The sequence below is a fragment of the Silurus meridionalis genome, chromosome 23 (assembly GCF_014805685.1).
Source record: "Silurus meridionalis isolate SWU-2019-XX chromosome 23, ASM1480568v1, whole genome shotgun sequence".
Taxonomy (NCBI): Eukaryota; Metazoa; Chordata; class Actinopteri; order Siluriformes; family Siluridae; genus Silurus; species Silurus meridionalis.
The window spans coordinates 17112493-17136870 of NC_060906.1; the positions used below are offsets into that span (position 1 = coordinate 17112493).

At 38.2% G+C, this 24378-nt stretch overlaps 1 protein-coding gene across 1 annotated transcript in view; it reads left to right on the forward strand.

Moving 5' to 3' along the window:
- The window catches only part of LOC124377073 (MAM domain-containing glycosylphosphatidylinositol anchor protein 2-like), a 192619-nt gene that overhangs the window by 3620 nt on the left and 164621 nt on the right, over positions 1 to 24378 (forward strand). The gene's annotated exons all lie outside the window — the stretch shown is intronic.

Genomic DNA, 24378 nt, shown 5'->3' on the forward strand with positions numbered 1-24378 from the left:
TATAAAGGTTCAGAGGGAAGGACACGTCCCCTGTTCTCCTGTTCATTCATGTAATCATCCAGTCAGCCCAACAATTTACAGCATCACAATGCATAAAATCACACAGATCCATGCCTTGAGGTGGATGAGCTTCAACAGCAGAAAACCACATCAGATTGTATTACTGTCAGGCAAGAACAGGAATCAGATGCCACGGTGAAATATGAGGAACTAAAACATTAAACACTGCCAGTTTTTTGTTGCTTTTTCTTTCATGCAGGTGAGTAAGTAGTCACTCCACAGGACAATAAAAAAAGACCACATTCATTACTTCGAGCACACAATGCTGAGTAAGGCATTTAGAGCAATAACTGCCTGGTCAGGGTCGATGTGGTTTCAATTATGTGTCTAATTTTTCATATTTTGGGATAAAGTACCAACTAAATTCATTAGAAACTATTGTGGGCAGGTGCAAATACAAAAAAAAACTGTTCAAGCTCAAACCATCCTGTGTATTTGAGGAATTCACAGGCAGTGTCTCTTCATTTATTATATGTATATGAAGGTATACGCATATGAATATTGGAAGACTGACTTATACACTGATCAGGCGTAACACTATCACATTATAACATTATGAGGGGTGAGTGAATAACACTGATTATCTCTTCATCATGGCACCTGTTTGTGAGTGGGATATAGTAGGCAGCAAGTAAACATTTGGTCCTCAAAGTTGATGTCGCCCTTGCAAGGTTTGACGAGGGCCAAATTGTGATGTTTAGACGACTGGGTCAGAGCATCTCCAAAACTGCAGCTCTGGTGGGATGTTCCCGGTCTGCAGTGGTCAGTATCTATCAAAAGTGCTCCAAGGAAGGAACAGTGGTGAATCAGCGACTGTGGTGGCCGAGGCTCATTGATGCACTTGTATGGTCCGATTCAACAGACAAGCTTCTGTAACTCATATTGCTGAAGAAGTTAAAGCTGTTAATGCTCGACGGGTCAAGACTGTTTTGGCAGCAAAAGTAGGTGGTCATAATGTTCCGTCTGATAGGTGTATAAACCTCAACTGATTTTAATGCTTATTAATTTAAATCACACAGAAATGTTCAGACCTGTAACATAGATTATAAGAAATAGAAAATCTGAAGTAAAAATTGACAAAATGGCGCTCAGAAGCTGAGGCAGTGCTAAAGGTAAAAATGGAATCACTTGAAGAGTTAGCACATGCTGAGCTTCTGTATGATTATTATAAAAAAAAAAAAGGGATGTAAGCTTTTTTTTAATAGGTTTTGTTTGCCTCTTCTTTTTAAATCCCGGGTAACACTTCAGAGCCAGCATTAATTCAACCAACAAATAGATACTGTGCTATTCCTGTGCATGTCCAAGTTTTGTCCATGCTTGGATTGCTTGCTACTGGCATGTTTCAATGAGTGGTAAGTGACCGATGCAGTGTGTCTCAACCTACAATGAGCCGTATCCTCCCTGCTGTGCTGCATGCCTGAATAAACCAGAGCACAATCCTCCTTCAAAGTCTGAGGATGTGGTTACTACGAGTAACCACACTCTGTGAAGCAAAAGTTTCTGGTGCAAATGGGAGAAATCGAGCCATCCATTTATTTTACACAGAAGGCTTCATTTTCCTTTTTTTCCCTGACATTTTTGTTTTAAACTTGGAACTAATTTCCCATATAGTAGCTGCAATGTCCTTCACCTCTCCAAGAAGATTGTCCTGCATTGCTGAAACAGTACAGAACATGAATTGTGGTTTCTCTCCATATTTTAGTGCCATGAGTGGTTTTGCTGCCAAATAATAATTTTTTTTATTCTCATTCCCGTCTCTGCCTCTGAGAAATGTCAGTTCACTATTCATTTTTTGCTTTCTGCTCTGTTAGTTTTACCTTCTATTACTTCTATTCACCCCCCCTTAAGCTGTCACTTAATGCAAATCAGCTGTGCTGTGCAGACGCCTGGTAATTTACCTGTGATTGGCATTCATCAACATACGTGTGCAAGTATGAAAAAAGAAATTTCCAGAATGCTTGTATTTCAAGAGGACAATTTTGGTTCAAATTTGGCTTGTGCAAACAAACACACACAACATATAACATTTGACCCATAAGACTACTAAAAAAATGATTAAAAGGGCGCAGTGTTGGCGTTTCTACCTCTGGCTTTTTCGATCCAGTGTTTCATGAACCATCGTGGTGTCGTGGAAAGAAGCCAAACCACAAAAAAAAAAAACAGCAATATTTCTGGATTAGACAAAACACAGGAAATATAAAAATGAATACAGATATGGATTGAGATATATAGACATTTATATATAAACAGATACTTCATGTTTTTAGCTCTTGATAAACATAAAAATGAGCTGTGCAAACCTGAGCATTACTCGCTAACCATTTAAATACTGTTTAGATATAAATAGTCTGTGGCACCTAAAAGAGCAATTTATACTCTTTTATAAACAACAATGTATTCCAGTGGACTGTCGTCTTCATTGGTGATGGCTGGTCATGGTCTTATTCGCAACTGTAGTCGCAAAATACGTGTATAATGAGAGTGTAAGGGTGTTTTCACACCTAGTTCGTTTGAGCCCTCCAAACGCTCTCGGAGCGGTTCAGTGTGTATATGTGAACAAACCAAGTGATCTCAGACCCCTTAAAAGGACCCAGAAGCGAACCGTACTCAAACCACCTCCGGAGGTGGTCTGAGTACGGTTCGTTTGTGGGTCCGTTTGTGGTTCGATTTGTTTGTGACATGTGAAAGCAATGTGGTCCCGGTCCGCTTTGCATTTCATTTCGCCAAATGTCCCTGGAGGCTTGCCATACCTGCAGCCGTGTTCCGTCACTGCTGAAACACAAAACTTTTTGACATGGCAGGTCGCGGAGTCGTGTGGTCTTATGAAGAGAGCTGTGTACTTATTGATATTTGTAAAGAGGATGGCAAACGCCAACTATTCACAATACATAAAAACATAAAAGTATTTCTTCTGTTTTCTCAAAAACTGAAGGAAAGGGGCTACAACAGAACAGCACCACAATGTCACGTACAAGTGAAAAAACTACGACAGAAGTACATAAACACACGTGATAAAATTTCACACAATTCTGGGTTCTGAGTTCTTATGAGGTTGAGGTGTGAACACGAAAGGGTCTGAGATCACTTCAATACTGAAGAGGACCAAAAAGAGAACTGGGTTCTCTTTTGAGTCTTTTTTATTGTGAACACGAAAGGGACTGAGTTCACATTCACTTTCTGGTTCACTTTAAGTGAACTGGGTTTGGTTCTTTTAAAACGAACTAGGTGTGAAAACACCCTAAGTATTAGGAGCACCCTTGTCAGACTGTAAATGTAGCATGAATTTACACAAGCTGACTACTATTGCAGCACTTTACAGTAAGACACAACTGGCTCGGAATCAAAACTCTTCTAAAGTATTGATAGTTAAAGCATTAATAGGAAAAGCAAATTTTATGCCGGTTTCATCCGATTCTTCTGTCATTAGGTTATGTCACTGCTCCTCTGCTCAGTCTCTTGCCTTCTCCTCATGGGTCACCGCACCAGATTATCACACACACATACAAGTGAATACAGCTAGATTGCAGCCCCTAGCTGATTTAATATGCCATTACATAAATGATTGTTGTTTCTGGTTACCCTCCTATCCGAAGCCTGACTACGCTTACAACATTCATTTGGTAATTTTCTGTGTTTTTATGTTACAATTTAGCCTGGCCTTTCTGTCCTACTTGAGGCCAGCTGCACAACATAAACACATTTTAGGCAGATTTTTCGATCACTAATGCTAATGAGTTTGGACAGGAATTGGCAAATAACACGATTTCGAGCCATAAAGATATTTCTTTTTTGCTCGAAACAGCCTTTGTTACCTGTGAATAGCTTGTGTGTAGAAGCATTTATGCAAGCATTATTTGAATTCAATTGAAAAAGCTGGAAAAGAAAAGAATTTTTGATTTCAGATAAGTCGTAGAAAAGCAGTTCCAATGAATAATCGTTTAGAAAAAGGCAGGACATTCACAATGTTCTTTACATAGCTCAATAAGCCTGCAAAATTGGGTGCTTATTTAATGTATTCTTTGTTTCACCTAAACAGTTATCAGCTCTTTACACTCACACAGTGTGGTTTTAGGCTATGAGCTTGCATTTTTATTTTGTACTGGATTGAGCTATTGCTAATACATCAGATCTAGCTCAAGAACAGCTTGCGATTTAGCTTTTCAAATGGATCAGAGGGTCTGCCGTACTGGAGCAGAGATCTGCAGTAATTAGAGCTTACAGTGAAGGCACTACCCTATAGTTTTAGCTTCAGATGATCCACCTACACTTTTCTGGCCTCATGCTTGAGGATCTTTAAGGTTGCTATTAGTTTGAAATGTTCATGTATATACACATGTATGTACTAATTTCTATAAGAAATTATGTCAAACTTTTAGGCACCACTATGTATTGAGCATGCTGAATGTATGTATAAATAGATTGCTTGTTAAGTAATAAACATAAATGTTGTAGGGCAATGTAGATCATTTGTATAAATTATGTAGATAAAAAAGCTTTGTCAGCTATAAGGTTTATACTGGAAGAAATAATGTAACACTGCCATACAATGAGCAAGATATAGTTACTAGCACCACCATGTGACTAGCATGCTAACTGAAAGTATAAATAAAATGCACAATCACAATCTTGGAAATGGAGATAATATAGCTTTGTCAGCTAGGGGTTTTCAATGTTGTCAGCTGGAACCATTATTTGTGCACTTTCCACCGTTTTTATTAGGCACTCTACATGGTTCGCATGCTTTTGCTAAGAATGCAGTTTAAAGTGCAGACTGAAGGAAATGTGTGTACTGTATAAAAGGAACCAGCTTTTGACTACAATCTGGACACTAATGGCCGTTTTACGCAAACTTCCTTCAGAGCAGGCTTTCTAAATTATTGGAACAATACACTGGAGGGAGGATAGAAATATCTGAAGGTTTAACTACCCCTGCAGCAAATGTCCAGCAGTGTTGAATAAGAATAGAGGGGTTAAGTATTAAAGGCAGCGTAATGCTGCTGCTATGACGAGATAAAGCTTTAGAGGAGCGGTTATCTAAGTATCATTGCTACAGGAGTGAAGTTATTAACAGAGTTTTTACATTTTAAAACAATTAGTTTAACCTATACAGTACTGAATATAGCATATTGTGGGGGTTTTTTTGAGACAAGGCTCTCATAGATCTTTATATTAAACACTACATTGAGGAAGCTGCATAATATAGTATGCTAGGGCTTGCATTTTAGCTTGAGAAAAACAGCAATAATTGCATCATCATATCTCCCAAAATTTAATGTGTATAACAATTTTTGGCTTCCGGGCAAATAAAATGCTAACAATGCGTGGTGAACAAAAAACGTCTAGAATGTGATGAATGAGAGCACAGTGTGAAGACCACAAACATATCTATACATTTGCTTCGACATCACCCCTTTTTTTCTTGCTTGGTTAGAATGAAGATGAAAGCATGAAGGAAGCCAGGCAAAGCAAAGTCTCTCTGCTGCATTCAGACAGCATTTCCTGGCTGAATCAGTCTGGGCGATTAGAAAGTACATAGCTGCAGAAATGAGACGCTACTTGATATTGCAAAATGCAGGATTGAAAAATCTAGTGCTACGTTGCATTACCTGACTGTCAAAACAACTACCTAACACCAGAACGGGGCTGCTGACAAGGCTCATTGATGCACGTGGGGAGCGAAGGCTGGCCCGTGTGGTCTGATCCAACAGACGAGCTCCTGTACCTCAAATTGCTGAAAAAGTTAATGCTGTTAATGCTCGATGGGTCAGGACTGTTTTGGCAGCAAAAGGGGACCAACACAATTTTAGGCAGCTTGGCACAATGTTATGCCTGATCGCTGGCCATAAAGTTGTGGAGGTGTGTACTGTATGTTATGGGCTTCTTCTGCTCATCTACCTCAATGATTGATGTATGCTGGGATGCTTTTCTTCTCAGCATGGTGGCATGTGTGGGTATTTGAGTAACCAGATGCTTCCTGGCAGTTAAATGAAAAAACAAACAAACAAAAAAAAATTCTTCTGACCTCACATGCCGTTTCCACTCACAGTGCCTCATTGCACATGATGTTTTTTGTTTATAGCACCATTCTGTGTGTACCACTTGCTATATTGCTGAGGGATTGCTGTGTGTAACAGTTCAAGCTGTACTTTCTTATATATATATAAATAATGATTTCAAAATAGCTTGAATTTTTAAGATATTTATTGTCGTTCTCAGATAACACAAAAATCTGCCACATCCTGCATCTCTGTTAAAGCATGAGGCTTTTTGTTTTCAAAACAAAAACAAAATTCATGCTATCACCTGTTTCTACTTGCCGTTCACCACCCTACCCTCTTGTTCAATGGGCCTCCTGCTGTTCCAGATACAGTATGTTGCTGGTTGCTGTGTTAGGATTTTCTTTTCAGAGAGACTTCTGACAAACTATGACCCAGCCTCGCAGACCGTGCATGCAAACACTGCAGCAGAAAGATAATAACGAACACCACAGTTTAAACGTGTTGGTCAAGAAAGAGAGAAGAGGTGGATTTATTTCTTCCTTTGTTTTTGTGTTTTCTTTCTTCGTTATTTTAAAGGTGACAGGAACTTTCTGTTCCTATTAGCACTGCAAATCCTTACCATTCCCTTTCCCTCCCTTCATCGGTTACTTCTAAACTCAACTCAGCTTCTTGGATATCTTTTCATGAGCTGCTTCAGATGCTGGACTTCTAAGCTATGCAAATGTATTCGACGGGTGAAACTAAAGCAGCCTTTGTTGCTTTCCAGAGCCTCCTCCAGAGTCCTTCATCAATTCCCTTGGATTGAGACCCTCACATTTCCTACAGTAATGAGAAGAAACGAAAGACTAAAATGATTTCGCCTGCTTGAACTTTACCGAGAAGTCTACGGAAGCACGTAGACCTATTCTAAAGACTGATCAGGGTTCTTTTGCTCATGGCTGAGTCAGATGGCTTTGTCTTGATTATGTGGACATTTCTGTGGAGGATTTATGTGGAAATTACTCGGTAATGAATATGAGCTTTATGTGGCTTGCTGCTACTTAATCGTGTAATGAGGATTTTATTCCAAAATATTTCTCATAAATATTTCAGAAAATAAAGTCTTTGTTTCAGCTTGATTGATGTTAGGGGCTTTCTGCAAGATGAGGGTGTGTGATGTGCTGGTTTATTTGAAGATTAGGGCCCACAGTGCACTGGATAGGATCAATGGACACATCTTGTCGCTAAGATCAATAAGGTGACAAAAGTCTTTGGTACTCTGTGTGTGCTGTCATCTACCAAAATCTGCCAGCATTGACCTTCTTTTGTTATTGAACTGAACAAGAGGAAAATTGGAAAAATCCTGCTGTGTCAAATCAGCACTAAAATAAACAATCAAGGTGTTCAGCACCACACTGGTGTTTCACTCGTCCTTTATTGCACATTTACAAAATGACACGTTGGCTCTTTGGTCGTTCGGGATTTTCATAACATATGACCATTAAGTACATTTCCAGGTTTTATTGAATGCATTGCTTTTGCTTATTAACACTCCCAAGGCTTTAGAAAAATGGTCCACGATCCACTGTGATGTTTGTAGGTGGCCTCCCGTTGATTAAGATTGTGCTGATGACACGGCTGAGCGAGCGTTTGGCATGAGACTCATTGGCAGTCTCACGCTACTCTTCCGTTGTGTGGCTCCCACACATCCTACACATCCATTCCATGTGCAGCTCCTGTCTGAAGTGATGTCTGTTGTCATGGAGACAAAATCCACAGCACCCTCCTACTCAGACCCCAACTTCCTTGTTTTTTCCTGCTCTTTACATGCCAGGGAATAAATCGCTGAAAAGAATGCGAAGTGATTGCAACCCGAGAGTCCTCATCACCCCACGCAAGCATTGCGCAAGAGAGTTAGAAGAGGCTTTGCAGGAAAAAGAACCAAAAAAACAATAATAATCTCCCAGGCAACTCGAAGGGGCTACTTATCTCGCTAGCAATCAGGCTTTTAAGCAGCTCTGACAAGCACAGAGCAAAACTGAGCCAAGCGTGTTGACGGTGATGCCTTGGAACGCCTCAAATGTCGATGATAAACAGCTGATGACTGGGGGGGCGCAAACATATCTCTCCTTTTACTCGCACTACTGTCTCTCATACTTCCGTTCTCCTCCTCGCTCTTCTGCACCGGGGAGTCAGACAGCAACCAGCATGGCATTGTTGCTTCCTGCCTTTCACTCTGGAGAAAAATCTGTGTTTCGGCTTGTATGTAGGCCAGGCGAGACGAACAGACACAATTTAATGGGTTTTGTGCAAGAATCCGTAGTCTGGTACATCAAATAAACGTACGCAGATTCATCAAGGCATGGAAGAGACTCCATTAGTGCATATGTGACAGCGTGATTATGCATGTGATTAAACTCCCAAGCACTTGCAAGCTCTTTAAGGCCATCAAACGTCAGATTCATTGGGTGGAAGAAGCACAGAGTAATTGGACTCAGTAGGCAAACAACAAGACGGAGTTACAACTCGCATTAGAAACTTTACTGATGAACAACTGTATCATGAGAGCAGTGATAGTACTGATTGCAGTTACAGTTTCCAAATAATGCTTTGGGTTTTTTTTATCTGGGGAAAATAAATGCCCAAATGTTTGCCCACCTGACAATCACACCCATGTATATTTGTTAAACATCCCGATTCATCTTTGGCCCCGTTTTGCTACTATAATGAGCTCCACTCTTCTGGGAAGGCTTTCCACTAGATGGAGAATGACTATGGAGATTTGTGCTCATTCAGCCACAAGAGCTTTAGTGAGGTCAGGTAAAGGGGCCTGGGGTGGATTTTAAGTCCTGCCCTGGTATACTATGTCTATTGTCATGCTGGCACTATTTTGGGCCTCTTAGCTTCAGTGAAATGCTAGAATGACACATCCTCTTAAATTGTTTAACTATGTAACACCAGTTTGGGGAAGAACCAACCATGGGTGTGATGTCAGGTGTCTACAAATGTTTGGTGTATGGTGGGCTCGTTTTATTTAACATCTATTTCTCTAGAATCTGGTATGCATTATACACAACCAAGACATTCATCCTCGATATTCAAGGATATTACTTACTGTCATGGATAATGCCTAATAAATTAATTATCACAAAGCAGGAATATAAGATTATAGACAGCTCATGTAGTATTAGCAGCAGAAATTATGAGAACCCCCATGATTAAATTTTGATAGATTAAAATGGATTGCTTATGCCTCTTGATGCATCTCATTTTTAAAATTTTTTCTACTTCTATCATCGGTATGAGCATACATTTCTTCCCCCAAGTAATGACGTGCGTAATGAATTTTTTCTTCTTCCATAAATATTTCTTATGCCTGTCAGAATGAGTTTTATTGCTCAAACCAGATTTCAATAATATTTAATCAGCCAACTAAAAAAAAGAAATGTTTGGATAGATTTCAAATAAATGCGTTTATTTTTTTCTTGTTTGTTTGTTTTTTTACTGCAGTTTTTTATATAATAGATAATTTTATATAACTAGTAACCAAGTATAGAAATGTAAGTTATTTAGATCATGTTCTTATAATAAAAAAATAATTTTAGATAATAAAAATTTTAGCCTCTCTCTCTCTCTCTCTCTCTCTCTCTCTCAATTACTCTCAAGGATTTCACATTTACCACAGGGTAGCCACAATAAGTAAACTCATCTACTCCAGTGTCCTCATTCTTGACATTCTCGGGACCTTTTGCTCCACATTTCCTTATACTTAGCTAGTAGGAGGGGAATGGCAGTGCTGGGTAATATTATGTGACCCTGCTGCTTAAAACCAATTATTCCCTACTAAATCGCCACAGTTAATCTACCATATCCACTTAGAAACTTCATTTAACATTATAGATTATTTAGTAACTACATGAAAGCATGCAGCTGTCACTATGGCGCAGCAGGTAGTGCTGATTCCTCACAGTCTGAGCTTCAGTTACTGTCTACTTAGTTATGCATATTGTGCCCTTCTCTACATAGAATTCCTCTTTTTACTCTTGTTCATCTTCCCCTACCATTTGCTTCAACCCTCCAGCAATATAAATTATATTACTAATTTCCCTATCGAAAATTGAATGGAAATTGGAAATTAATGACAATATTCAGCATATAGCCACCATCTCGAAATGCAAATACAAAAACTACAAATGTTTTGTGAAAACATATCAGTTATACATCTCAGTAATAAATAGTACAACACATTGGAATTTTATATTTGTATGGAAAGGAATATAATTTAATATACTGTAATATGATATTCAATTCCCAGGATACTTGACATTTGAAATTAGATTAATGAAATCTGCAAGGTATGGGGAAAATACTATTATCATTTTAACAAAAGAAAAGCAACTGCTGCATATTTTCTTCAGTACTTCCTGAATATAACTAGGTTTGTATAATTCAGATCAATCAGACTGTACATTCAGGCTTTCCCCTTAAACTTTTTTAATGATTGTATGAAATGAAGTATTTATTACAATGTATAGAACTGAAATATCTTTCATAGCAGGAATCTTTAAAAACATTTATTTCACAGTGCTCCACCAATAGCGTATTGCTCAAAAAGTGTTGATATGTTTTCTATATCTGCACAGCTGTGACATTAGTAATGGTGGAAAGTCAAGTCATACATTTATATTAATGCACTTGTTTTACTTGCCTACAAAAATCGTTTAATAGACTCAATCTAAATCTTTCAATTAACATTTGTGGATTTATTCTTCAAATCTATAGCCACAAATTTGAAAGCATAAACCATACATATATATATATATATATATATATATATATATATATATATATATATATATATATATATATATATATACAGTACAGACCAAAAGTTTGGACACACCTTCTCATTCAAAGAGTTTTCTTTATTTTCATGACTATGAAAATTGTAGATTCACACTGAAGGCATCAAAACTATGAATTAACACATGTGGAATTATATATGGAATTATATACATAACAAAAAAGTGTGAAACAACTGAAAAATGTCATATTCTAGGTTCTTCAAAGTAGCCACCTTTTGCTTTGATTACTGCTTTGCACACTCTTGGCATTCTCTTGATGAGCTTCAAGAGGTAGTCACCTGAAATGGTCTTCCCACAGTCTTGAAGGAGTTCCCCGAGAGATGCTTGGCACTTGTTGGCCCTTTTGCCTTCACTCTGCAGTCCAGCTCACCCCTAAACCATCTCTGGGTTCAGGTCCGGTGACTGTGGAGGCCAGGTCATCTGGCGCAGCACCCCATCACTCTCCTTCTTGGTCAAATAGCCCTTGATGCCTTCAGTGTGACCCTAAGTTTTAGGACACTTGACATTTCCAGCCATTTGTGGTTGTTCCCGTAACTGTTACTGACCTCACCTCAGTTGAACACCTTTAGGATGATTTGGAATGCTGACTGCACCGCATGCCTTCTCATATTACATCAGTACCTGACTTTAGTAATGCCCTTGTGGCTGAATGAGCACAAATCTCCACAAGCACACTCCAAAATCTAGTGGAACACCTAGGTGGTTAATTGTGGAATGAGATGTTTTTAAGAAGCACATACAGATCTTATGGTCAGGTGTTCACAAACGTTTGTTCATAGAGTGTATATATAGCAATTTCTCTTCATTGTTCCAGCATGACTCTACCCTGTGCGCAAAGTAAATTTAATGAAGATATCCTGACCTCAACACAACTGAGCATCAGCCTCCTTAGACAACAGCAGTTTCTTGACCTCACAGTGCTCTTGTGCCTGAATGACCGCAGATCTCCACCTCAAAATATAGTGGAAAGCCTTCCAAAAATTGTGGGGGATATAATTAAAAGTGAAAGGAGACTAAATCCAAAATAGGATGTATAGGTGTGTAGGTTAGGTGTCCACAAACCTTTGGCAAACTAGTATACTGTATAATTGTTATAATAATTAACGTTCTTGGAGGAAGACTTGGTACTTTATCATGTATGAGACATATGTATTCACAATGAAAGGTCTACCACTTAAACCTGCTTAAACATAATGCACAGAACAGGATTGTTCCACAGCATTAAATGTAAGATATTTTTCTGAGAATGTAAAATTGTAGTTAATAGCAAAATGCTCTATAACAGAAAAAAAATTCTGCTGTTATTGGAAAATAATCAACTGCACTATGGGCTCTAACACACCATGTTGCTTTGATTAGATTCTGTAAACCATAGATATAACTGTATACTCCAAATTTTTTACCTTTAATTTCACATACACAATGAAATTTCAGATACAAATATTCCCTAAATGGTCACAGTGTCAGTGAACTTAATGCTTTCTGCAATCTGTGAGAAAATCACAAAAGTGGGATGGTTAATAAAATTACTAAAATCTAGAAAAAGATTTTACTTTAAATGCAAAAGCAATTTGAGACAAAAGATGATTGTAATTTGGCTTTTTTTTCTTCTTCTTTCGGCTGCTTCCATTAGGGGACGCTACAGCGGATCATCCGTCTCCATACTACTCTGTCCTCTACATCTGCCTCTTTCAACCCAACTACTTGCATGTCTTCCCTCACCACATCCATAAACTTTATTTTTGGTCTTCCTCTTTTTTCCTTCCTGGTGGCTCCAACCTCAGCATTCTCCTACCAATATACCCCATGTCCCTACTCTAAACATGTCAAAACCATCTCAATCAATCTGGCCTCTCATGCGCTGTCCCTTTAATAAAATTGTTTCTAATCCTGTCCATCCTCGTCACTCCCAATAAAAATCTCAGCATCTCAGCATAGAACATAGTCCACCTGTGCACACCTTCCTCCACTCTTGCTCCTCCTTCTTTTTAAAATCCTAAAAAAGCCATACCTACCCATCACCTCCTCATCACCTCTGTGCCCTTAACCAACAAGGCCATTTAATACTGCCCCAATCATCAATCGTTTTTCCCCAGGTACACCATCTACCACTTCATCTAACCCACCCCAGAATTTGTCCACCTTTTCCATCTCACAACCCACTTGCAGAGCATACGCACTGATGACATTTATCATCACCCCTTTAAATTCCAGCTTCACGTTTATAACCCTTTTAAAAACTCTCTTCACCTCCACTAAACTCTTCCTTCAGGATCACCCCTACACCATTTCTCTTTCCATCCACACCATGAAAGAACAGTTTAAAGCCACCTCTAATGTTCCTGGCCTTACTCCCTTTTCCACTTGGTCTCCTGAACACACAACATTTCTACCTTTCTCCTCTCCATCATATCAGCTACCTCTCTCCCTTTACCAGTCATAGTACCAACATTTAAAGTAGCAACCCAAACCTCCACTCTCCTACACTTTTCCTTTTCTTGCCGTCTCCTCCTTCAGCCAACAGTAGCCCAATTCCCACCGGTACCCTGTTGGCTAACGATACCTGTGGCGGTCGTTGGTAACCCGGGCCTCGACCGATCCGGTATGAAATTCTATTTTGTGATTCGCATATTTGATTTGGCACATGTTTAACGCTGGATGCCCTTCTTAACGCAACCCTCAAAACCTTGTGCTTCGACTGGACTATTACCATTATTATCATTATCATATCAGAGGGAGATGCGGGAGGTGGGGGGTTTGCTTTGCCTTGAAATGTTCTTTCTTTCTTAATTTTTCTCTTCTTTTTCTTCTTCTTCTTCTTCTTCTTCTTATTATTATTATTAGCATTATTACCTACACTCTCTACAAGTGCATTTGGCTTGCACTACAGAATCAATGGAGCATGTTATTTGAGAAAATCTGCATCATTTTGATTTTAGTGATTTTTAACATAGCATAACTACATCATATATTTTTTAATATCTCATTCCTCATTTAGTTTATGTTATATTATGTTATGTTAGGGTATGTTGTTATGTTATGATACGATATGATAACCTCCACTTTTCTGAGAAGATGTTCCACTAGATTTTGGAGTGCGCTTGTGGAGATTTGGACTCATTCAGCAACAAGGGTGTTAGTAAAGTCAGGTACTCATGTAGGATTTAAAGGATTGGGGTTTTCTAATTCATCGTAATGGTGTACAGTAGGGTTGAGGTCAGAGATCTTTATCAGGTCACTCAAGATCTTACACTCCAAACCATATATACTATATCTTCAAAGAGCTCGCTTTGTGCACAGAGGCAGTGTAATGCTGGAAGTTTGGATCTCTTAGTTTAAGTGTAGGGAAAATGTAATGGACTGCATTTAAAGGCATCTTTTACAGTTGGGGGATTCAAGAAAAGGGAGTTGAGGCAGTGATCACAAAGCAATCTGGAATTGCTGATTAATCTTTCATTATCCATATCAATTTCATCTCTCTGTTCTTCCATGTGTTTAAAAAAGAATTAGCATAAAGTTGTACACGGCCCTATGTTTTCACTCATGCAATCATTATCTGATTATTTTCATTATATGCACAAGCGGCAATAGTTAAACTATTGTTTAGTGACTTATACGGATGGAAATCTTTCACTGTGTGCTTTTGATATGTTTGAATATTCATGCCAAGCTGTTGGTGCTCATGTAAATATGTAGTTTATCATTTCAGAGTCAGCTGGCATCCATCGGTGGTGATACAATAGTCTGTCAGTAATATACTGTGAATACTAAAATGCTCTTATTGTTTATGTTGCATGCCGCGGTAAGACAAATGCACATGTCCTCTGAACAGATGCAAAGTAATAACCAGGTCAAAACCTTGTGCTCTGAGTGGACTTAGTCCTATTAACATTATAATCAATATCATATCAGAGGGAAATGCCCGGGGTGGGGGTTTGCTTTGCTTTGCTTTTTCCTTATTATTATTATTATTATTATTATGATTATCACCTACACTGACACGCATACAGACTTATTCGAGCATGCGTGAGTAGAGGTGCATGATGTATCAATACCTTTTTAATAATTCGACATGATCATTCTACACCATTTCATACAGTTGGAGCTGCATGTAAATGGCTCAACACTGACACCTGATGTAATTTGCCTACAAACAACACATGCTAATTAGACTCTGACGGGCGAAACACACAAAGTGCAGGGATAAAGAAAGCAACAGTGTTTCTAATTACTCGCTGCTTGGGAGTGACACTATTTTTAGCTGAACATCGGTACAATGTAGGATCATACAGAACTGAGCAATACCCATAACCGCTTTTTATCATTTCAGTGCATGTTTCTGATGGGAAAGAAGTTTGTCACTGGTACTGATTTTTGAAATCGGTCAGCACTGTGTTTGGAATATCACCAGATTGTCAGGATATATAAAACAAGACTATGTTTAAATGCACAGATTTTCTGTAACTCTTTTATTCTGGAGATGCAGCATTTCCAACAAAAACTGAGTATTCGGTGTAGAGGTGCTCAGTTTCCCTTGTTTTGTTTTGTTTTTTACTGTATCTTATGGTTAATCCTGTTCTCTCACAAATAAAAAAAATTAGTAATTACAATAGGAATTATTGGTGTTCATTGACCATGTCTGTGTGTTTTCTCATTTTGATTTTCTTTTGGAATTGTAATAAAACACCAAGTATTGGTCTTTTAGTGAATAGTTTCAGTTCAAGCGGCTTTGTCATTTCAGCTATATCCAACTGTAACAGTATTTTCATCCAAGCACTAGATGTTTCCTAAAGCGCAGAATTATATATAGACCTACACAGGACTAAAGTAAATGTGTGCAAACTGTACTGCAGTCTAATTATTGCTAAAACGGGACAATAGGCACAGTAAAGGACAGTGCAGTTCTGACCAGGACAATTGGTAGCTACTGAACAACTGTCACGCATGAACATTTTAAATGAAGACTTTGCATTCATTGCAGAATGCGCCAGCTCTTTGTGGTGAGTAATTTTAAGATGCTTAAACCAAAAGTCTTTGTCTGAAAGCAGTTAGAGATTTATAAAGCCCTGTGTCTCGACTGGCTCTTCCTTATACCTGTACTGCAGTTAAATAAGAAAGCATTGTGTAAGAGGACAGAAAGTTCTTTTTAGCACCTGCCAAGTAGGGGATTACTGCAGAGGGAACATCGCATGTACAAGACTGACAGCTCAGCTATACTAAATTAAAACCAGTGGATATTTGGTATAAAATGTCTTCTATGATATTACATGTTTAGTTCTTATTACCGACCAACTAATTGTTCTTCTTTCCCAGGCTGTTTGACAATTCTGATTGAAATCAAAATGGGCCAGTGGCAAAAGCGAAAGACTATGCCAATATAGTAGTACAATATAAAAATCTCATAACAGGAATATGAAACTCAACTTAACTTATGGCCAGAGGGAAAATAATATGAAACATACTTTGCCTGGCACACTTGGTCACATAATTACAATTACCATTATGCCCCCATTATGCATTAGGACATTTAAGGAGTACATGCTACAAGACCAGTTGTAAGTAAATCTACTGAGAAAAGGTCATTCATTTATTTTAACATTCATTTATTCATTAGTAACTAATCCAGAATTTGCATAATATGTATCAGGTTTTTGGCACTTGACATGTTGACATAATATATATAGACACATATGTAAAACAAATATTTAGTGATTAACATTTTTTTTTATTATTTTTAAATCTGAGTAAAAAAGGAAATTGTGAATAAATGTGTTTTGTGTTAAAGGTTTTAATTTCTCTTTTAAAAATTTTATATATATATATATATATATATATATATATATATATATATATATATATATAAACCAAAAATATATATTATTTAGTGTTTTTAATTTGTGAGTGCCTATAAGTGTGTCATGTAGTCTTGTATATAAGAAATGTTAACACCCCAAATAAGATAAAGTACTATTCCTAAGAAATCCAGTTGTAGATCATCTTTCTTTGCACTATTGTTGCACCCCGTTTTTTATATTATGGTTCGAAATACATTGGACACGGTTAGAAATAGACTGGAGTGGTCACAAGATTGGCAGCATGTTTTGCTGCGAGTAGAGGCCTGCATATCATCATGGAGATCAGAGAGCTGGTGATGGTTGCCCTCAGCCAATCTCTCTCCTCCTCTCGCATGAGCAGGCAGGCACAGTGAGAGACAGCAGCTGACACACAGAGTCTTGATTTCCTCCTCTTATTGCCTTTTTACCACAAAGCAAAGGCTGAGCTCTTGACACTGCTCCTGTAAAGATCCCCGAGGCTCAGCACTTCAGCTCCACCATGCTGCTTAAACTTCTCTCAGCAAAGCCTGGTGGTGCGTCTTTTCTTCAGCCAGTCAGCTTCCAAATCCTGCTTCAAACCCATAATGGCAGTGATATGAGAATACGCCAATCCCTTTCTCTGCTAGGTAATTTTCATTCCATTCCAAGTTGGGGTATACTATATGTATGGAAAATTTTTCAGCAGTAAGAACTCCTTGGATAAACTCAGTTATTTCACATGGTGTAACGAGCATGTTATAAGTACATCTATAAAAATAATTGAATTAATACCATTTAAAATGAGCTGGTTGTTGAAGTCCCTCTAAATATTTACCATATTGTTGCCTATAGTATATATATATGTTAAGTCAAGTGTTCTAAAATCTCAATTTATTATGAGGTTGTCGATGTAAATTGTGGTTATGTGGTTATAAATGCCATATTAAAATCTACAGTCACGAGCTGCTGCTGAGCTTAGCATGGCGTTGCATTTATATGTGGTTTAAAATGTCGGAAAAAAAAACTAATTTAAATGTAATTGTAAATGAGAGGCGCCAAAGCAGTAATACCTCCATAATCCTCTGGCTCTTCTTTAACCCCTTTACTGACACATTTTTTGTAGACGTTTTTGAGATTCGTTCTCAAAAGCATGCTTATACCACCTACTGTATGCTGTATATGTCTCAATAACATACTCATGTATACTTATTAAAAAGGACGCTTCATCTCTACCAACAAACTTTGCTTTGCTACTTTTCCTTACTTTCCCTTTTTTTTTTGGCTGCTGTTGTAATAATTAGATGTGTTTGCTATCCCAAAATCCCCTGTAGCCCTAGGCAAACTCTGATTTTAATCCCCTCCTGTCTCCGTGGAGAGAACAGACTAACAGAAAGACACCTTCTTTTAACTCACAAATATGAAACTGCTCCTGCTGGTGAACGGATTGCACCTGAAGGTGCCTTGCCATTACCGCTGATGGAACACAAAAATGTTAGGGCAGCATAGGCAGGGAATAGCAGTAATAAAACAGGGCCTAGAAAATGAACATCTTCAGCGGGCCTTCGTCCAACGTAATCAAAAATCGAGTTTACTTCCAGCTTGGTTTGAAATGAATGCAGCCTTGCTATATTAAAGTTGTGCAGCAGTGGTACTTTATATTATCTACATATTTATAGTTTATCTTTAATGTACAGTGTGCCTTTTAGTTTGAAATAATGCAGAATAAAAGTGAGAAATCCAAATTTCATCCATGACCTCATGTGCAACCAGGCTTAACTCACGGCGCTTCCATTTGCCAGTATTACGCATGTGTAAATGGAAGGCTGTGCATCGCGCTTTGCACTAGCAGGCTTTAATCCTTAATTCTCTGTACCAGTGATGTGCACACTTCACTGCACTTTTCCCTCTTTAATATGAATTACTTTAATTATAAATGACAAACAAGCATGAGAAAAAGCTTGGAAACATCTGAGCTTGTCTCATTGGATATGCATGAGAGTGCCATTTCTTCCTGCGTGTATGTGTGCATACGTGAGAGTGTGTGTGTGTGTGTCTGTGTGTGTTCAAAGGGCCGCTTGCTTTAATCAGAACTTGGCATGATTTCTGTTTGCTTTTTATAGCTTTGTGCTCTAGAAAGACCCCCCATCCCTTCCACCTCCAGTCATACCCTAGGAAAGTGTTTCTTCTTATGTTCACTGTTTTAGTCTGTCTCAACCTTATTTTTCCCAGCATGCAGTGCAAGAGAATGGAACAGAGAGAAAGCACGGGCTCTCTGCCACATCTGGTGGATGGCTATCCAGCTGACACTTCAGCAGGATTTTTTTTTGCTTCTATTTCTTCACCCTCTACCTTTTCTCGTGCCTTTAGTCAGCGCACTCTTTTTCAATACACAACAGTGGAAATTTGGCAAAGCCTCATTTTTTTGGTAGGATTAGTCATGAACAAGGTCGAATGGTGGGTGGATTTGAAGGCTTTTTGATTTTTGAATTAACCTGAGACTGCAGCCTGTGTTCGTACTGTCACACGTCTCGCACAAAACATAAGCGCGTGGGTGAGAAAGCGCTGGGATTCTCGGCAGCACTCCTATCCCCTGCCGCTCTGACTCTGCTAGTTTCATATGTCTGAGGTTAACATGCAGGGTTGCTAACCTCATCCAAAATATCACCACCCCTAAAACACTCCTGCAGAGCAGCCAGAGCCCGAGAAAAGTAGACGGCACAGAGGACAGAAGTCACACGAACTTTACATAGTTGATAGTCAGCTATTAGTCCTCGGTGTTGTGACTCACGCTGGCTCATACCACCCGTTACTTTTTCTGCCAAAGCCCCTCAGGTTATAATTCTGTGGTGCTAGCAGATCTATGGCTGCTCCTTGGAGGACAGACCAAGCAATAAAATTACTTAAGTCTTATAGTGCAGTATAAAAAAAAAAAAGGTTTTTAACCTTCACTGCACTCCAAGGACTCATTACTTCCAAAAAGTATCAGAGATTTCCATACAACATGCACTCTGCATTTTACGAACCTTTTAAAATTGTACTGTATCAACATCTTTAACAGAACCCAAGGTGATTGTGACAAATGTTTCCGAGCTGAATTTGTCATCACATGCATTCTGCTAAGTTGCTTTTTATATTTTACTTGCACATTTTTGTATCCTAGAGTGTATAATGAGGTGTTAATAGCAAAAAAGTCAATTAAAATTGTATTCACTATTCAGCAGAATTCAGCAGAATTAACAATATTCAACAATTAGATATAATATAACTAATTTTTACTGACAAAGGCAATATTTTATTTACAAATTTGAATTTCACAATGAAACCCAGAGTCCCTGGTTAAATTCTGAGCTCAGCAAAATTGCATCTTTTCTGCAGGTCTGCATAGATTTTATTACATTCTAACTTCAAAAACATGCCTGTTTGTAAACTGGCTACACTAACTAATATGTGTAACAGTGATGGGAAGATCAGATCATTTTAGTGACTTGGTTCTTTAAATCTTGTTCATCAAAATGAACGATTTACATTTAGTTCATATCGTCCTTTTGATAGGAAATAAAATAAAATGTTACATTTTCAATAAGTCGATGTTCCAACATGTCCACATACACAAACGTTCACTATAGTTCTAATAATGAAAATATGACAATGCAGCTAAGGACAAATTTAGCTAAACGGAATGAGGAGCTCATCTCTCATATCTTCTGGTCCTTATCATTAGTTGTTATGTCACATATCTCCTGATAATTATTGTAACAATAATGTCAAAATTTCGACCAAAAACCTGATCTATTGCATTGCGAAGCGTCTATTGGAGTCGTGACAAAAGTGTGAACGACTCAGAGCAGGGGACTCATGACATGAACTGCTCAGTTTTGTTTTCTGTGTAATTCACTGCATAACATATATTGGAGTCACGTGATAAAAGAACAAACGACTCAGACCAGAGGACTCATGAGATGAACTACTCAATTGTGTCAATTGTCTTCTTCTTTTGAGTCGCATTTAAGATTCATTCAAAATGAACGAATTGCAGTAAAAGCAGTAATCGTGCAGTATCTACATGGAATACAGACAATTATACACTATGTACTCAGTTATTCCAGAAGGCCTGCTGTCTTGGTCTAAAAAGGTCTTGGTTTTTGACACTTGTCTTTTTTTTTAAATACCAAATGCGCTGAGTCACATCTATTACTAAATAGAGCATAATGATGTACAAAATGATGCTCCAGTTCATATTCGTCTCTGTCCATGAAATTACCATAAAGTTCATTCATTTGAACCTAAGGAGTAACAGTAACTGCTGACCTTAGTGGAACACCACAGCTTGCGTCTAACCACTGCATTTTCATCTACGCCTCTTTAAGCCTTTACCCTCTCCATTATCTCCATTATAGAGTAAAATACTTTATTAATATTTGATCATTTGATTGGATTATTTTACGAGATTAATACTTTCTGGGAGATCTGTGAATGTGCCATTTTGTTCTTCAAACACATGATATGCGGCTTTTGTTTGTTTTTGAAAAACAGCCGCTACTTAAGAGAAGAAGGTGTTCTAACAGCAAAGAGAGATGAAAGCTGAAATGAAATGTTTAAAAAAAAAGTATAATGGTCAGTCTTCTTTTGGTCTCCTAAATAGTGTATATTAATAGGCATTATACATCAGAAAAAAGCCTGAAAATGTGCAGTAATTTTTTTTAGACATTAGGCAATATTCTTTTTTAGACAGTCTTTATTCCCTATGTGAATAAATCATAATGTGAAAACATCAGAGATGAAACAACGAACAATATTGTATGTTTCAACCCACTAATGGCCATACGAGTATTAATTGCTGCACTTTAAAACTGAAAAAGTTTGAGAATGAAGAATGTGTGTGTGTGTATGTGTGTGTGTGTGTGTGTGTGAGAGAGAGAGAGAGAGAGAGAGAGAGAGAGAGAATCATGAGAATCATGAGAATCGTGAGGCATGGCCTCAACATCAGATCACCTCATCAACTTCTTGTAGCTGGATTAATTTGAAAGTGAGTGTCTGTAGCTGGCTAGGCTAATGAGGAACCTGACTTCTTTCCGGAGCGCTCCGGTGTTGCCATGTGCGACCTGGCTCTCCATAAAACAGGTGCTCTTCTAAAAATAATGCATTTTCAGCACCACGGACAGCAGTCCTGCTTAATTGGAGTGCTGCTGTGAGTAAGCGACAGGACACATATTAACATATTAGATAATAATCAGAATTAAACAAATCCACTCTGTTACGTTTCTGAATCTACAGTGAGGGAAATGTGTATCTGGACAATTATTTTGTTTTTTTGTTTTATAGCAAATATATCAGACATTCTTAGGCATAAACAATAAAACATTATTACTTGTTGCCAATTACAGTTAAGTCTTATATACAGTTGCGTTATTAGTTCAGTTTTAGCCCAATTCTCCTCCCAATCACCTTCATTTCCAAAAAGGTATGAAGGTCTCTCTGATGGACTCGCAATTTTGAAATAGTCCATAAATCTTTAATGGGATTCAAGTCAGGAGATTGGATAGGCCATGCAAGGCCTTCTTCAGTTATTTTGGCTATATGTGTGGGGTTATTGTCTTGTTGAAACCTCAATCTTTTTCACAGATTTATTTTCTTGGCCGATGAGATAAAATTCTCCTTTAATATGTCCCAGTACATCACTCCATTCATATTTCCTTCGATAGCATGTAATGTCCCAGTACCATTTGTACAGCAGCCCTATAGCTTGATAGTCCCACCTCCATACTTTAGTGCATATGGTGGTATCATACACTATATTGCCAAAAGTTTGAGAACACCAAAGTATGGTATGTGCTTTTTGAGCACCACATTCCACATTTAGCCCCATTTTTTGTTTTTATAATTCCCTTCACTTTACTGGGAAGTTGTTCCACTAGATTTTAGTGTGCTTGTGGACATTTGTGTTTATGAGCCCCAATTGTGTTGTAAAGTCAGGTACTGATGAAGGGTGAGGTGAGGAGGCCTGGTGCAGTCAGTGTTCCAATTTATCCCAAAGGTGTTCAGAAGGGTTTTAATTAGAGGTCTATAGCAGGTTATTCAAGATCTTCCTCTCAAAACCATGTAAACTATACCTGAATGGAGCTCACTTTGTGCACAGGGCCATGCTGGAATGGGTTTGGCTATCCAAGTTCAAGTGAACACAAAATTTTATTATACTGTGTCCAAAGATGTCCATTACAATTGTGTGCCACCAGCTTGGAGGTAACAGTTTGGAGAAGAACGACATATGACAGGAAATGTCAGGTGTCCCCGTTGAATTATTCATTCTAATGTTCTAATTTGTTAGAGTTCTAATTTGGTTTTACCTTTTGATGCCAAAATGCATGGGGTGTAGGAATAGAGATGATTACAGAGCAGTATGTTGCACACACACTCAGCCAGCCAGATGTGTGTATGACCAGGTCACTTTTTTCCATTTCTCCAGGGTTTAATTCTGATGCTTACATGCTCATTTTATGTGTAGATTTAAAGTAGATATGTGTGCAGGAAGTATAGGATAAATTTATATTCAGATATAGTGAGGAACAATATCACAGCATTAGGTTAAAGGTTCAAACCCAGTAACAATGAATTGTTTAAATGAATACCATTTTTTCCCCTCAATGTTTTAAAAAACAGTGGCTGCATTCACATTGTTTATTGCCACAGCTGCATTGTCTCGGACCTCCACAAGGTGAATGGGCTCCACCGTGCCATTCAGAGGCACTCTGTATTTAGTATTGGCAGACACTGCAGCAGAGGGAGCCCCAGCAGGGAGAAGATTAAATTATCTTCCCCGGTAGGAGTACTGGTGTCTTCATTGGACTGAGGCTATTGTTAATATGCAGTGACACATGCATACATCTGAAATGATCCTGGATGTCTTGTCATGGATCATAAAATTCCCCAGGGTGCCTTTTTGCACATCGCATATTGAGAACACTTCCTGCACCTCTGTTATAAATCAGTCTTTCCATTATTAGAAAAAAGTCTTTATTATATTGGCTAAGACAAAATTGTACTGATATTGAACAACTTCACTACCTGAATGGTGGTATGACTCTCTTTTGAGTTTGGGGAGAGCAAATGGACTGATTTTCTGGTTCATGTGGTTTGTAAATAGGTGTATGATTTCTCCAGGACATGGTGAAGAAAGCAGGGATGATTGATTCACAGCCCACCCTGATGGCGCATTTCCCACATTTATTACTAAAATGTGTCTGTCAGCTAATGACCCTCCTTAGAATTCATTCTCCACTTCTTTTGTAAATGACTGTGAAATGATCTAACAGGAAAATAAAATCTCTTTTCATCTCTGTTTTGATTACACTTTCTCCTAACATGTGTAGATCTTAAGTATACTTCTGCACTCGCTCTGCCAACTTGTCGAAATTTAATTCAAAAGAAAAATCTTATTTACACAGGAATGTTAAAATGAACACTGCTAAACAGTTTTCCTTCTTCCTTCCTTCCTTCTTTCCTTTCTTCCTTCCTTCCTTCTTTCCCTCTCTCACCTTCCTTTCTTCCTTCCTTCCTTCCTTCCTTCTTTCCCTCTCTCTCCTTCCTTCCTTCCTTCCTTCCTTCCTGTCATTTTTCCCCTTCCTGACCTGCCTTATTGTTCCCCATTGTAGGCTGCAGGGCTTG